The 17,264-nt window shown below is 44.1% G+C and overlaps 1 protein-coding gene across 1 annotated transcript in view; it reads right to left on the reverse strand.

Annotated features, from left to right (window-relative positions):
- FGF13 (fibroblast growth factor 13) overlaps nt 1-17,264 on the reverse strand; it is a 114,691-nt gene that overhangs the window by 58,093 nt on the left and 39,334 nt on the right. The window lies entirely within an intron of this gene.

A 17,264-nucleotide genomic window follows, 5' to 3' on the forward strand; every position in this document is an offset into this window, starting at 1 on the left:
CACGGCCCGGGCAGCGCGGGCGGCTCAGGCACGGGGGCTGTGCTGGCCGGGCGCGGGTGCCACAGCCAGCATGGTACTGGGCCTGCCCTGGGACACCGCGGGCCCCGCGCCCACCGCCACCCACCGCCACTCGGCTGGGCAGCCCAGGGGACACCGGTGGGACGCTCACACCGCAGCCCTGGGTCGAGAAGCAACAGTTTAGCTCAAGTGTTTCTGTCCGCTGAGATCTTCCCCTTTTTTTTCTTCCCCTTTTGATTTTTTTCTTTTTTATTCCTTCCAACTTCTGGCAGGGGAAGCTGCAGGCAGAGGTGAGCGTTTCTACGGAGACGGAGCTGATCGCTTGCCAGACATCCCTCCGAGCTTCTCCAGATGCACTATTCACATGCAGACATCCACTTGGTGCAAGATCATTGCATCTCTCCTAGCCCAAATTTCTCCAGTTAACTTTTCTCCCCACCCGTCCCCTCCCCATTCAAATCCCAGCAAACACCTGTTAGACTCCAGCAGGGGCTGTCCTGTTGCAGGGGTTTTCTGGATCCTTTTTCCTCTTCTCCCTTAAGAAGAGATCCAAAGCAAACAGCGATGGAGACACTCAGAAGGAGGTGCCGGTGCCTGGAGCCTTGGCTGAGGGCTGCCGAACGCCTCTGGCAGCCTCCTCCCCTCCGCTCCTTACAGGTGCTGTTGCCAGCGCAGCTTCCCCTCCACGGACGCGTTCGGCTTTTGCATTGCAACACTTGTCACCAGGCGGTAAACAGCCACAGCTCCCCTGACGCCCGGTCTCCGGCAGCTCCGCGCCCAGACTGCAGCAGCAGCAGCAGCGGCAGCTCCCCCGGCAGCGGCTGCACGCACCGCTCGCCCCGCCAGCTGCGCGCAGGGTACAGAAAGGAGGCGACGCAGCAAGTCCCTTATTGCCTCCCTCCCCTCCTCCCCCTCCTTCTCTCCCAAGCAGGGCAGCGAGCAGGAGACCTGCCCGGTGGTTCTTCGTGCAGAGTTGTGCTGAGCCCCGGGGTGCAGGCAGCCAGCAGGCAAGGGCTCAGGGTGCAGCTCCCGCTGCCCACTCCTGCCGGCCCCACGGGCTGTGAGGTCCCTGCTTTTGCCAGAGCCGCCTCCCGGGGAGGTGCAGACACCCAAACAAACGTGACTGCGATGAGCAAATAGATGGCACCAGCTTTTCGGCAGCAGAGTGAGGACACCTGGCCAGTGGCAGGCAGGGGGGCTCGGGGAGGCAGGCAGGGGGGCAGGAAGGGGAGCTCCAGCTGCAGCTCTCCCCTGCCTTTTCCTCTTCCTTACATGAAGGCCCCCTCTCTGTCTCAAGGATTTATTGGAGGCTTTTTGCCTCTTTTGCCTTCCCTCCACACCCTACACCTGCTCTCAGCTCCAGTTTTCTTGCAGAGACTAAAAAGCCCTCAGAGCAATCTCTTTGTCACTGCCATGTTCTCCCTCTTCCCTTCATCCTCCACAGTGCCTCCATGTCTCCCGAGGCCAGGATCTCATGCCCACTGGGTTTATTCACCCCTGGTTAAGTGGGGACCAGGCTGAGGGATACCAGGCAAGGAGAAGCCACGATGCTGGGAGCAGAGCCTGGTACCACACTGTGGTTAAAGCCCTGCAGAGCAGACATGAACCCTGCACGCGTCCATGCCCTAGGATATAAGAAGCACAAGGTCCTGGGGGTCCCTTTGGGACCCACTTCCTGCTCTTCAGCAGGCTTTCAATAGCTATAGCCTAAAATAAATCCAATTCAGGCCAGAAACAATACAGATTTGGAAGCCTGAAGGCAAATAACTATTGGAAGAATTCATTCCCGGGGCAGAGGGATTTCACAGCCACTTGCAGGTGCTGAGGCAGGGTGGGATGTCCAGTGGGCAGGAGGAGGAGGCTCTGGGCTGGATCCTCATGGGAGCTGAGCTCACTGGGGACTGTGATTGCAATAGGCTTCAGTTCTCCCAGCCCAGAAGCTGAGTCCTGTGTGTCCTGGGACTGGCCCAGGGCTCCCTCGGACTGATGCAGGTGGGTTTGTGGGACAGCATCAGATTTCTGATGCACTTTCAGATGCAGGCAGGCTTTGCAGGATACCTGCCCCTTTTCTCCTCCACACACTCTTGGCAAAGCCACAAGGTCCTCCCCGGGGTTATACCACCCATCCTAGCCAAGTACAGCAGAAACCACTGCACCCAAATCTTCACTTCAAAGAGCTCAATTCAAAAGCAGTTTGCTGCACCTCTGCTAACTTTACAGTCCTTCCTTGGAACAGAAACAGCTCACAGCACGTTCAAATCTGTTTCCTCCAACTGGGAACTCCTGCCCCAATAAAACATGTTGTATGACAAGGCCTTAAGAACAGAAATGCCCATAATGGAGAGCTTTAGGATCATGTCTGACTGAAAGCACAATGTGTTTTCAGCACCACAGCCAGAGACCTTGACAGCTGCCACAGTACATTGAATTTGGCAGCCCCACATACCCACCCACAGTAAGTGCAAGAAGCATATGCATACATGTATAGGTTTATACACACACTCACCTCTGTGAGGCCCTTTATGGCATCCACATATTCATATTAAATAAATACTCCTTATTTCTTATTTAGGTTAAACGGTAGGGTAAAAATAACTGCAATTCACAAGTTCCACCACTACCCTCATCTGCCAGTCCACATGAGACTTGTGAAATCCAACCCAAAAGACAGCCAGTTAGATATTATTAGTAAAAGCTCATCCCACTCAACTCACCAGTAATGTACTATGAATTTTACCATCTTTCCACTTCTAATAGTCACAAATGAGACTTGTTTTCCTGAGACTCACCCATTACTTCATAAATATTCCCAGTTTGGAAAGTAGTGTTTGATCTTCAGATCAAAGTGAAGCTACCTCATTGTGATCTGTCCAATAGGTCAGATGATGTTTCATTTTCATAATCACTAACTAGAACTCAGAATTTGGCTAGCCTGGAGAATCCTGGGGAAAAGCAGTATATAAAAGCAGTATTTAGGATATCTTTTTGCCAGTATTCCAGCTTGCATGCTTAAAATCCATAAAGAAAATTCATTTGCACAAATGTTCCTTGACAGATAACCAAAGAGAGGAATAAAAATAGCATTTATGCATAATCAAATTTAAGTTTAAAAAAAACAGACCTCCAGTGTTTTTTGCATGATCCACATCTCCATCTATTGGTACTCCTACAAACATGTCTTAATTTACTATAAATGGCACATAACAATTAAGATCTTGTTGGGAAAATGTCCTTGGGAACAGGACTAGCACTGGGACTACTTCAGTGTTACAAATAGAAAAATCTCAAGAAATATTTTTGTTTTCTTTGAACAGCAAGAACTGTTCACTCCCCACCATGCTAAAAATGTAAACTAGCTCACAGAATCATTCTGGTTGGAAAAGACCTTCAGGATCATTGAGTCCAACCATAATCTAACTCTAGCAACCATGAACCTAACTCTACCAAGCCCAGTGCTTAAATCATGTTTCCAAGCACCACATCTACACGTCTCTTAAACAGCTCCAGGGATGATTCAACCATCCCTCTGGGCAACCTATTTCAATGTTAAATTACCCTTTCAGTGAATAATTTTTTGCTAATATCTAATCTAAACCTCCCCTGTTGCAACTTGAGGCCATTTCCTCTTGTTCTGTCTCTTGTTACTCGGCAGAAGGGACCAATCCCTGCCTTGCTCCAACCTCCTTTCACATACTTGCAGAAAGCAATAAGGTCTCTCAGCCTCCTTTTCTTCAGGCTAAACAACCCTAACTCCTTTAGATGCTCCTCATAGGCCCTTCATGAGCTTCATTGCCCTTCTCTGGACTTGCCCCACTATCTCAATGTCTTTCTTGTAGTGGGGGGCACAAAACTGAACACAGTGTTCAATGTGCAGCCTCACCAGTGCCAAGTACAGGGGCACGACCACTCTCCTACTCCTGCTGGCCACACTATTGCTGATACAGGCCAGGATGCTGTTGGCTTTCTTGCCCACCTTGGCACACTGCTGGCTCATATTCAGCCAGCTGTCAATTAACACCCATAGATCCCTTTCCTCTGGGAAGCTTTCCAGCCACTCTTCCCCAAACAAAACTTATGGGTTTTGCTCCATCCTCTTTGAACTATTGTGGTGTGACAGGTCCCAGAACACTGGTATTGTCCATAAGTTTGAATCTATCCTGAGCACAAAAGATTTATAGTCAGTCCTACAGAAACAAGTAGATGCTGGGCAAAACAAACGCTGCACAAAAACTGAGGCCAGAAGAAAACTCACCAGCCAGCTCCAGACCTCAGTGTCATGAAACAAGCTGCAGGTTTTGGCAAGGCACAGCAGCTTTGCAGCTAGGTGCCAGCTGCAGCCTGGAGCAGAGAGACTCTTCTCCCTCCCCACTCATGGCTTGTGCTATTTTGGCAGATGAACGTCAACAGATGTGAGGGAGCGCGGAGCGGTGCGGCCATGCAGCACTGCTGGCAGAGAGGGAGCAGGTGGAGGAGGGACAACACTTTCTGGCTGCCTGTTGAAGTGCACCAGTGACTGGCATGAGCCCAACGTCTCACTTGCCAAGAGACCTGAGCTCCTCTGGGCCCTATAGAATTAAAGAATCACAGAAGTTTGGGTTGGAAGGGACCTTAAAGATCATCTAGCTCCAACTCCTCTGCAGGGCAGGGACACCTCCTGCTAGACCAAGTTGCTCCAAGCCCCATCCAACCTGCCCTGGTGGCATCCAAAAACCAGTGGACAGTGTCTCAACATCCTCACAGTAAAGAATTTCCTCCTAATGTCTAATCAAAATCTTCCCTCTTCTGGTTTTAAGCCATTACCCCTTGTCATCTCACTACTTGCTCTTGTAAAAAGTCCCTCCCCAGCTTTCTTGTAGAATTATGGAATCATTTAGGTTGGAAAAGACCTTTAAGATCATCAAGTCCAGCCTTTAACCCTACTCTGCCATGTTCACCTCTAAACCATGTCCCCAGGCACCACATCTATATGACTTTTAAAAACACCTGGGGATGGTGACTCAACCACCTCTCTGAACAGCCTGATGCAATGTCTGACAACCCTTTCAGAGAAAAAAAAATTCCTGATGTCCAGCCTAAATCTCCTCTGGTGTAGCTTCAGGTCATTCCACCTTGTTGTAGCACTATTTACTTGTGAGAATAGACCAGCACCCACCTCTCTGCAACATCAGGTAGTTGTAGAGAGTGGTAAGGTCTCCCTCAGGCTCCTTTTCTTTAGACTAAATAGCCCCAGTTCCCTCAACTGCTCTTCTTAAGACTTGTTCTCTAAGCCTTTCACCAGCCCAGTTGCTCTTCTCTTCTTGTAAGTCCCATTCAGGTACTGGAATGCTGTTATGAGGTCTCCCTCAGCCTGTCTTCATATGAGACATGCTCCAGCCCTCTCATCATCTTTGTGGGCCTCCTCTGAAGGAGTTCTCCACGAGCTCCATGTCCTTCTTATGTTGGGGGCTCCAGAACTGGACACAGGTGTGTTCTTCCAAGAGCAGAGGGGGAGAATCACCTCCCTTGACCTGCTGGCCATGCTGCTTTTGATACAGCCCAGAAGCATTAAAGATTCTCATGGCACGTTGCAATAAAGCAGCAGCTTCCTGTCAGCACCCTGGGGCACAATACCCATCCGCAGACTAAACAGCAAGTTCAGTTATTTCCTCTTCCCCTATAAACAAGGACCAAAAGTTTTATAGTAGATCCCATATAAACAGGCAGATGCTGGACAAAACAAACACTACATGAAAATCAAGACCAGAAGAAAAATCCCAAGCCAGCTCCAGACTTCACTCAGCCCATCATAAACCCTACAGCACCCCTCTACATTTACATGTCTGAAGCTGTTTTGGCATGATAAAAGAAATTTCAGCCTGGCACAGGATGTCAGGAGTCTCTTCAAGGCTCTTCATGCTACTGGCGTTACAGAACAAGCAGATTAAAACAGCTTCAGGAGCCAAATCTATGGACTATTTCCCCTGTCTACACTCCCCAAAAGTATAGAATTATTTTCTGAAGAGTGCCACCAGAATTGCTTCTTTCTCTTTTCAGGTTGAGATAAACAAGACTTCATATCCAGTCGGGTATGACACAGCAGCACTGAGGCTCCCAGTGATTTTTTCCTAAGTAAACAGAATTACTATTCACCAGGAAACAGAGCTGTTCAGACCCAAGCCCTGCATCACTTAGCTTCTCCCTGAACCATCCCGTGGAAATGACTCAGCCTTTCCTCTGCAGACAGCTCCGCAGCTGGACACAGCGCTGCAGAATGGGAGTGTCTGGGTGCCAGTTCACTGCCCCTGACAGCCAACTGTTACCCTAGATATGAGCCAAACACAGTCATCTAGAGGCTTATTTTTAAGAGCACAATGGAAAAAGGTATTAGTAGAAGAGCTGGGCCTTCAGGCAGCTCCAAACTGAGATCGCAAATTTGACAATATATTAGTCAACAGACCAACTGGGCTACCTTAAAATTAACCTTAATAGTAAGTATCAGCTTCAATAACCGGTTGCATTGCTGTAAACAGAAGTGTTTTTATGCTGAAACTGTAAGGGCACTTGTAAATAGTGACACGGATGTTCCTGTGTGTGTCTGTGCCATGGTTGTTTGCAAAGTGCACTGTGGAACCCTGCTCAGGAACAGGAAAGAAAATAAATTCCAGTGACACCGCAGTAGACATGTCACTTGGACCCACTTTATCTAAGAGCTCATTCATTGCTTGTGTGGAAGCACAGTCAATTCAGCAGTTGAGGGGATTAGCTGGCTGGTTGATTTTTGTCTTCTCAGAGTGGAGAATCAAGAATCCCAACACACAAAGAGACACTGTTACCATTGCTGCACAGGTCTGGATATGCCACAATTGGCCCCCATCCAGCAAAGCAGAGAAACGTGTTTCTGTCTTCAACATCTGAGTCATCTCACTAAGACTACTAAGATATGTAAAAAACAATTCAGCACCTGATCCTTTGCAACAGGTTCTCACCTCCTAATCCTATTCTCTTATCAGATCTGCACCAGTTTTCTAGGACAAGGTTCACTGACTGACAAGAATTTGGGACACCTATTTATGATCAACATGCCCTATTAAATGCTCATGATGGCCATGAGGTCTCACATCAAGAACATCAGTTTTCTCTCAGATTCTCAGAGAAAATACTAATGACAGAAATCCCAGTTCTGCCCCTTCCCAGCTGTGAATTCCGGTTCCTTTAAATCACTGGCTCACTCAGAAGTGGATTTGATCTGAACTGGTGTTGCAGGCATTTTTTGAAAAGGAGGGCATTGTTTGAAGGAAGAAAAAAGGAAATATTTTTGCCTAGGTTAATCCATATTCAGTCATCCCAAAATGTCAACCACGAAGGATCATCTATCCGGTGCATAAAAGATCAGTGCCAATCAGCTGGGAAAGGTCACAGAACAAAGAGAAGAGAACAGCTCCCACAGCTCTGTGGGCTCCCAAATTGGGAACACATCATTCCGATGTCTCCGAGGACTCAACCTGAGGCAGGAACTTGCAGCAGTGACCAGCTGACTTCTCCTGCCCACCCCACATCAGGATACACAGAAGTATCTGCTCATTCACCTCTCAGCACGATAACTTTCAGAAACATTGAATGGCAGCATATCATCCCTGAAATATTTACATCTCAGTATGGGACACACAAGAAGTGTGGGCTATATGCCACTGTTGAACTTAACATCAGGCCACTTTACATATGACAAAACACTGTAAATAGTCCTTTGCAGACCCAAAGCAAATTGCCTGGGGATTGTCATATTACTTAAATGGATCTTTTCCCACCTTTTCACAGAACTGGTGGTTTACCCTTTCTCAACAGCTTGACAAAAAGAGGCTCACTGGGTCTCCAGTGAGTTGGAGCCTCTGAGAGTTCTCCCCCTCCAATCTGCACCCAACCATTTCTACCAGCTTCTCATGGCCATGGTCCTTGCTTTGTTCAGAAGCTCTTTTCTGCCCCACTGCTTGACTCCACAGAAGTACTGAGCCTGATTTTCTGCAATCATGTGAGGGATGCCAAGCTTGCTGCTTTCTGTTGCTTTGTTAAGAGTGTAAGACCCATCTGTTTTCTAATAATGAAATCAAATTACCCAGGCTAGGATCAGAAGAGCCTGGCAATGGTTTTCTGGGACTTTTACTGGACTGCTGAGATGATGGCACAAAGTTCATGAGACAAATAAAAACGTGAACCAAGTTAGTCACAAGTGAAAGGGACTTAGAACAACATGTGCCATGTCTTGGGTGAAGGCAAGGCTCTCCAGAGCTGGAGTCAGACCCTGCACTGGGTCAGTGCTTCTCCACAGGTGCAAGTGGTGTCTGGAACATGGTCATGGAACCGCAGCTAGTTTACCTGAGCAAAAATGCTGCTCTCAGTTTCAGTAACCAAAAGGAAGGTATATCCTTGAGGATCAGGAAAAGAAACATGGGCCTGAACTTGTACTTGCTGTCTTAGTTCACCATGTCATTAATTCACCAACACCATTCACCATGATATTAATAATGACATAACAAGACATACCTGACCTAAGTTCACTTTATCTAAGCTCATCTGACTACATACCCGGGCTGTACAACCAAGAAAGAAGAAAGGCACCTCCAGATGGCAATTCATTCCCATCCAAGAAAGTACTGTTATTTTCACAGCTGCATGAAGGAGATCATTACCTCTGCCTTAAAGATCTATTGTGGGGTGATTCAGACCATAGTCTACCTAAAGCATCATTATAATAAATAATACTTTCCACCATCAAACTAGAGTAATCCCTTACTGAAGGTCCATGTAGCTCAGTGTCTTGTTTCTGGCAGTGCTCAGGAATACATGTGAATATAAAACCAACCCAAGTAGTTGCACAGTCGCACTTCCCACACACACATACCTTCCAGCAATTGGCCTCCTGGCAACTCCAGGCTTAGCAAGAGCTGCTGCTGGCAAGAGCAGAGTAAAGGTGACATCTCTAAATCACACAGGGATTTTGAGGTGAAAAATACAACATACCATAAGTAAACAAGAGAGGAATTCATTAGCGTAAGTTAGATGCACTTTTTTTTTTTTTTTGCAAGCAACACTCACAGTAACATTGGTGGCAGAACAGGATTGAGAATCACAAGCAAGCATTTGCTGTATTGGATTTACATGGGTCTAGAGACCAGAAAAATGGTGTATGCAAATTCTACATAAGCAAACCAGAAGATACTCAGAGAAGTCAATTCAGAGAAGGCAACTAATAGCAGAACATCTGCTGCTGCTCCCAGTATTCACATTAGGCAGCTGGGTACATTTCTGGGGACTCAGACCTCATCAGAAAGCACAGAAAGGTTTTGCTGTTATGCAGAGAAATAATGTTCAGAAATCAGAGAAACAGATCTGAGGCTACCCAAGCTAAGCACTGTTACTGTTCACTTCAGTCCAGCTGAACTAAATAGGGACATATTTGCTTGCACAGAGACTGGGTAACTGTCCAACTTGTAGCTGCATTTCTAACTAAAGCCACCATGAAAATAGCAAATGAAGCTGCAGGAGCAGATACTAATGTAATATTGTGATTTTAATTAAATTCCCAGAACATATGTATGGCCTTTGCTACTCCCCAGCCATACTGCTAAATCATGCTGAGCTAAACTCACAGGAGAGAGACACCATATTTAGCAGATGATGATGTATCATCCGGATTTCTGTCCTCTCCCTTGAACCCTCTTCCTTTTGTTTAGTTAATTGTTCTAATTTTCCATCTCTTCCTGCCAGGATCTTCTTTCCTTGTTTCAATAAAATTACAACACACTTGTAATGAACAGTAGCCACAAAAAACATTAGTATCTTGATGTTCTTATCCTTCAGTTGAGGTTGATTTAATCTTGTTTACAAACAAACATAGTCTACCTTCATCTACAATACTACATTCCAAGGCCTGGGAGCTTTTGCCGGGAAAGAAAGATCAAACAGCAGAATTAGATCCTCAGGCACAGAAAGAATGCTGCTGGTTTATAAGACATTACCTTGGCTGACCTTTCAATGCTATCATCCAAGCATTTCCACTCAGCCCATTCCATATAATCATATTGAAGGAAGACTTCCCTGCATCATCTTCTATCCTATATGGGGCAGCTATGAGAGGTTAATGAGGTAAAAATATAAAATGGCACTAACATGTACAGCTGCACAGGTAAATCATGCAGCCACACAGAATTCATGAGCTTCTGCAGCACTCTGAGGCCTGCAGGGATTCCCAGGCTCTTCCCCTCATATGATTGGAGCAAGAGATATGGCTCCCAGAGGTTGCTGGTATCTCAGTTTCCTCGAGACTGTAACTGGAATTAGATGGTTCAAACCTCTGCAAATATGGGTTCTACACTTCAAATACAGGCATTTTTTTTCTACCTTTCTTCTTCCTGACTTTCAAATATGGGCAAACCCAAGATGCTGAGATGCACAGACACCAAGGAATCAGAGTAGAGCTGTTAATACTGAGAGAGACTTCCACCTCCCTCAGTCCTTTCTTTTTTTTTCCCTCCCAGCTCCATAATATCTGAAATGTCTTACTCGGTGACTAGATTATTAAACCATTATTGCCATAAATTTTACCCTACTTAAAAAGTTCTGATGTAAAGTCTTTTCAGGAGGCTTTCAGCAAAACACAGTTTCCTGTACAGGAAGGACACTGTACAACATTCATTTGTGAACAGCTACAAACCAAACAAGTGGGACAGATTCCCACTACCTTCAAACGAAAAAACCAAACGTATAACATTACTGCTAAAACCAGAAACAAGAGGGACACCTAGAGTTAGCTCTTGTAACTGCCCCTGCAAGGTCATTCACTTTCTTTTCATTTTGTTTCGGTCCCGGGCGGTATTTAACGACAACAAACACGGGTGGTGCCCCCGGCTGTTAACTAACAGAAACCTGAAAGCGCGGGGTCCCGGCAAGCAGGGAGAGCCGGGGTGATTGTGCGTGTCACGCCGTGTTTTAATATTGACCGGGAGCTCGGCGGAGTCTCCCTCGCTCTCGGAGGCCCCGCGGGCGCGGAAGGTCCCGCCGGGCCCGGAGCCCGCGGTGCTGCAGGAGCCGCTGTCCGCGGCGCTGATCCGCGCCCGGGCTGCCCCTGCCGCCACCCCGCGCACCTTCCAGCTCTGTCGGGCGAGTCCCCGGCCCTTGACACCAAGTTTACAACCAAACCTCAAGGTTGGCTGCTTTCAGGTGTTGTGGCTCGGCAAGCTGCCCCCCAGCACAGTCTTCTGGCGGGTCCAGCCCCGCTTCATCTTTACCTCTATCATGCCACAAACACATCCCGCTTTTGCAAACGAGCTTTTAGCAGTTAATAATCTGGAACACATCTTCAGTGATTATCTTTTGTAATTGCATATTTAACATGTAGAAAACATTGCAGACTGCTTATTTCACCTTCTAGGCTTTATCATACTTAAGATTTACTGTATTAATTTTTTATGAGAAAAAACAAACAAACATGGACTCCGCATGAAATGTCAAAGAAAAAGTTGCTTGCTAATCATACCGAGTTATTTCTAATAAAGACTCATCTATGTCCTAGAGAGCTAATATCAAACTCTCACAATTAAATATCTAACTCCGACTGCACTGCCTAGCAGCTTATTGTTTGATTTGGGGGCATTTTCCAAGAGTTCTTGCATTTGTTTTTCCTTTCTAGCCGTAGGGCGTTGGTTCGTACAGTAATCTGATTGTTTCACACACCAAAAACAGATAATGCACTTTTTCATTATTAAAGAAAAATAAATGATGCCATCATAAGCCTTTAGCTAAAACATTTGCAAAAGAATAGAGAAATGCTGATGTTTTTCTATTTAAAATATTATGAACACCAAAACAAGATTGTCTTCAGTCATCATTAGGCACAACATTCTCAGGAAAGGCAATTAGAACAGAACTGGAATCATTGCTTGGGGTTTTTTTCCTAGTTTAAAACAACCTTTATACCTGACCAAAAGCTAAATACACAGCACAGATGCTTAAAAGGCCTGTGTGACATTTGAAATACACACTCAAACAGGACAAATCTGCCAGTTCAGAAGCATATTTGGTATATTTACAGTTCTATCCTTTTCCTTCTTAAATAGTGCATTTTTAGAATTATCAAAGAAAATCCATAAAGTCAAAGAATGATCACATTTTTAATATTAGTAAATATTAAGCTTTAATTTCTTTATATAGTTAATCATCTCTATAGAGGTTCAGTATGCCAGGAAATACCTCCTAGTTTTTTTCCCATAAAAATATTGCTTAAATACCTCTTACCTGAATAAGACTTTCTTAACCCCAAAGCCATGCTGCCTTACAAGCTGCTCCTACCCAGACAATTGCAGACTACATTTGGAGCAGACACACAGAGAATAGATCAGAGAAAGTTTAAGGCATATTTAAAGTATTCTCTAAGGTACTGGGCAGAAACATCAAGCCCATACTCGCGGTATAGAGAGATCATTAATGGGCATTAGTGACAGACCATTATGACTTTCAGAGATCATTAAAGATTCATAATGTAGCTGTATTGTTCTGGCAACATCTAACCATTTCTTGGACATAAATGTACATTTCTCCTACATGATTTACTTAAACTTATTATTTTGGAGTGTCAAATTTTATTTTCTTCCTTCTAGAATTACAAGCAATGCCTGTAACAGGACACTGTAGTACATTACAGCAGCCACAGGAGCCTGGTGCTTGGTTTAGTTGATACCCTTTATTGCAAGGCATTTTGCAACAGGAATTGCTCAACAACATTCATGAGGTAGAATATGTACCATACCTTTGTCCTTTCTTCTTTAAATAAGCTGCATTATTGATGTATAGTAAATGTTACAAGTACAAAAAGCACTGAGAAGAACTACACTTGCTAACAATTCTGAAATTTGCTAACAATTCTTATTTTTCATCTTTACTTCTGCATTTTGGAAAAGCTCTTTTTCTTGACATTTGGATTTAGTGAAAAATACAGAAGATATTCTAGTTGGGGGTCAACCAAACCTGTAGGTCCTAATGCAATTTTGACAAGTGAAGAAAACATTGAGATTAGAAGATACACAGTACTGCAAAGACTGTCATTCAAAAAGTGATTGCAGTTATGCTTCAAGTGTGTTAATCAAGGGCTGGATTTGAATTTTCTGTTGCTGAACTTGACTAAGACGTTACTTAACACATCCTTCTTCAGCACAGCAAGTTAAGCCCATGCTCACATATTATCTAAGTAATGAGATTTAGGCAATTCAGAAGCAGAGTCAGATTTCTAAGTCAAATACTGTTTCTAAGCATGAGTTTTTCCTTGTGGAGTCATAATAGCAAGTAGTAGAAAAGAGCTATTAAAAAAGCTCTGCCTCTTCACCAGGAGTCACCACTCCCTCCAAGACACATTTACAAGTCACATGTACATGAGCATGGTTTATTTTGCAGAGCAATGTACTCACAATGAGCATATACCAATTTGTACATTGAACTCCAGCTGAGGAGCAGTAACTTTTTAATTCCTCTAACACAATCACTTGCAAATGCATGACATGTGCTAAGACTCTTAAACTCATAGACAAGTAAAGATCTCCTAGATGCTGGGCTTTAGGTACTAAAATGAGACCTAGGAACCAAAGTCACTTAAGCATTTTACCGTGTTTTAACATCTATGTTTTGCTGAGTATTATGGTGTGACCTGAAAGATGAACCACACCAGTGTACTCCTAATAAGCAATTTCCCAAAAAAATATTTCAGTGTTTACTCATACACATGACTGCTTATGTACTTGGGATTCACAAGTATGCAGAAACAAATCATGCTGTGAATTGTACTATTAGAAACATCCTTAATGATTGCTGCCAGAAACAAACAGTACCACAGCAAGAAAACTCCAGTGGGGCAAAAAAATTGAAGCTGATTCTGAGACCTCTCTACTCAGAAATGGCACCATTTTCACCAGAAGTCTAAACCCCATGTGGAAGAACATACTCAAGTCCATTTCTAACTGCCTGCTGAGTTCTATTGATTTCAAACAACTGACCTTGAATCAATAGGTTGGATGTCACCCATGTCAATTCTTGACAGGCAGTCAAAAGCCAGCAGTGGCATTGCTTACTGCCTTGCAATTATCAACAAGGTTAATCTGCTTGTGTATGTTCTTTTTGCACAAGCACCAGTGCATCTAATTTTTTTTTTCCAAACTTACATGGATTTGTAAGGACAACTCCCTAAAATTAACAGAATTCTTAATGAAATTTCAGTATTTGGTACACTTCAGCTACCTCAAGAATTATCCAGAATAATTTTTTGGTTTTACAATAAAATTAAAGTTGGATACTGAAGTCATAACCTGTGTACAGCTAATCCTCATTTCCCTCTAGTTACCTCCACTTTGTTTTGGTCACTTTATGTCAATTATCATTGAACCATTTTGTTTCAAAAAAACCTTTAAGATCAGCAAAACCAACTGTTAACCTAGCACTGCTTGGTCCACCACTAAACCATGCCCCTTAGCACCACATCTACGTGTCTTATACATACTTCCAGGAATGGTGACTCCACCAGTTCCCTGGGCAGCCTGTTGCAGTGCTTGACAACCCTTTCAGTGAAGAACTTTCTCCTAAGAGCCAATCTAAAAATGTATGATGTGCCATCAGCACAAGACTAGAGCCACATGACATAAAGGAACACAGCTCCTCTGCATTTACACCAGCTAAGACTTCACTTCTACTGGAGTATCAGTCTCTTCTGTGGGTTGTCAGTTTAAAAAAGCAGCTTTATAGGATAGTGTAGAACATGCAGGAATAGGACAAAAGTAGATTTTCTAATAAAACACCAATTTTATATTTTTTCCTTATGTATCAATAAAAATCAAGCTGATGTTTGCTCTGAAGTACTCACTGGAGATTGCCACGTTATAAAAACTGCAGATGTCTGGTGAGTAAACAGCTAAAATAAAGGAGAAAAGATGGCTTGGGGAAAGCATTTACAGCTTTAACCATCCAAAGAGGAAAACTCAAATTACCTCTCCAGAACAGACAGTACTGAGTCAAACCCAGTCCCTTTAAAGGCACAATTTGCTCAGTTTAGCCATGGTACCACGTGCTACACCTACTCACTTTACAAGTGACCAGAACAGATGACTTCACAGGTCCCAGTAGGATTTGTGGCCCTTTGTTACCATGCTGGCTGGCACGGGGACACTTCAGCAAGAACTGTGTCAAGCACTCCCCTCCCAGAAAACACAGCCACAATACCAGCATGGTGCTCTACCTTCTGTGTGTGTTCTCCACAACTGAGCAGCTGTGTCTGGCTTGCATCTTAGCTATGCTGCATGTTGAAATGAGGGCTTGAGCACATCCACAGAGGCTACCGTGGGCACAAGAGAAATGAGATTCATTATTGCTCTATTGCAACAGCCCCTTGCCATGACTGCAACATAGGATCAGATTCATAATCTTGCAAACTATTAGGCAATCCTAGTTCAAATCATCCTACTTTGTAGTTTTAAATTCATCTTGTTCAGAAAAAAAACCACACCAAACAATCAGACTTGACCTTACTCCCTGGCATCCAACAACAAAATCCCCAACTAGTTTGTCTGGCAGGAAAAGACTAAGAGCAGAGGCTCCCGTTCTGCTGCTGCTGCTATGACCAATGAATCTCAAATGCTAAATAGAGAGGAGCAAGAGCAGCACTGCTGTCTCAGCAGTCCCACAGCAACATCAACATCATGCAGCATTGAACAGCAGCTGTTCAACATCCGAAACCTTCCTGGAAAGTACAGCTAATGACTAAATGAATGTTCCTACTTTCTTGGAGAAGGGGGAATAATAAGCTGAGAGTGCTCTGAACTGCCACCCAACCAGACAAAACACCCATTTGAGGTTCTAGACCCTGTTGTTATTTTTGTATTAGTGACCATTGTATTTTCAGTCATTCAGCTATTTCAATTTTAGCCCCAAAACAAAGTGAATCAATTAATGCTATTTTATTAAAACGAATAGCATTTGAATATTATAAAAAATATCATATATTTGTATATTTGCCTGAAAGTACCTGTGATTCCATTACTTTTTTTTCTTTCCTGTTTTTTTGTGAGGTTTTTTGACCTGGTTACACTACCCTGTCATGCAATTAAAAATAAGGAAGAAACCCTTTAAAGAGTGTAACTATTTAACATCCCAATGTAGGGAATATCTCAATTTCTACTTATAAAAGGGAAGCTGTGGGAAGCCAGCACAGCACTAGTGCTTCCTTTCCTTGGCTTCATCTGCCACCTGGTGGTCCAGTCCCAGGGAGCAGGAAGCAGCATTTTTATGGCGGGATCCTGCATATTCCAACAGACACCTGGAGTTAAATATGCTGACTGTAAGACTGCAAAATGCAATAAGCAGCACGGCAGTTGCAAAAATCTGTTCAGTTCATGCCTACACACAATCCAATATGCTTAAAAACTGTTCTGCAATTAAACCAATTTTGAACACTACCAGTTTTAAATTCTTATTTTTCAGTGTATGAAACTAAATGGCTGCAAAGTCCCAAATGTCAGAAATTGTCCCAATACCATGTAACACTTATGATAAGTTCCTGAGTACAATGGAAGCTCAATTGCAGAAGCAGGACTCACAGCTGGACATAGGATTGAAAACAGGAAAGTGTGAAAGCCACTTTGTTACCTGCCTGCAAACAACTTGCAATGTCCTGATGCTGCGCCATGATAACAAAGCAGGAAAGACACGAGAAGTACTAGCTCTTGAAGCCATTATATACTATTTGTAATACAATGTTAATTGTATATTCTATTCAGAACATTTCAGTAAAGTTGTAAAACAAAGTATAATCAAAAGTAACTCCTGTTTTCTCATTTTGAAATCAAGAGCCCATGTTTATGCTGTTCTATGTGTTATACAAGGGCAGGATGGCACCAAAGCTGCTCTGCTCAGGTGATCTGGTACCTGTGTCACGTCACTTTGCAGCTGGAGGTGCAAAGGTAAATATTTCCTACCAGGAGTTGGCCCCTTGGGGAAAATCTGAAGGCACAGTCTTCTTGGCACAGTGTGGTGTTGTTCAGGGATATTCAGGTCTAGCAGCATTACTGTTAATTAGCTGACAGAATGCTTTGTCAAGCACTCCCAAGATACCCAGGAGAGCACGGGTACTGTCCCCCTGACACACTCAAGGAGGTATCTTGAATCATTTCCATCTCTGGTATGTGGGGGAAATGAGACAAATATAACATTAGGTGACTGTCTCACACTCCCTGGAGCAG

The sequence above is a fragment of the Chaetura pelagica genome, unplaced genomic scaffold (genome assembly GCF_000747805.2).
Source record: "Chaetura pelagica isolate M959 unplaced genomic scaffold, ChaPel_1.0 scaffold344, whole genome shotgun sequence".
In the NCBI taxonomy this organism is placed as follows: Eukaryota; Metazoa; Chordata; class Aves; order Apodiformes; family Apodidae; genus Chaetura; species Chaetura pelagica.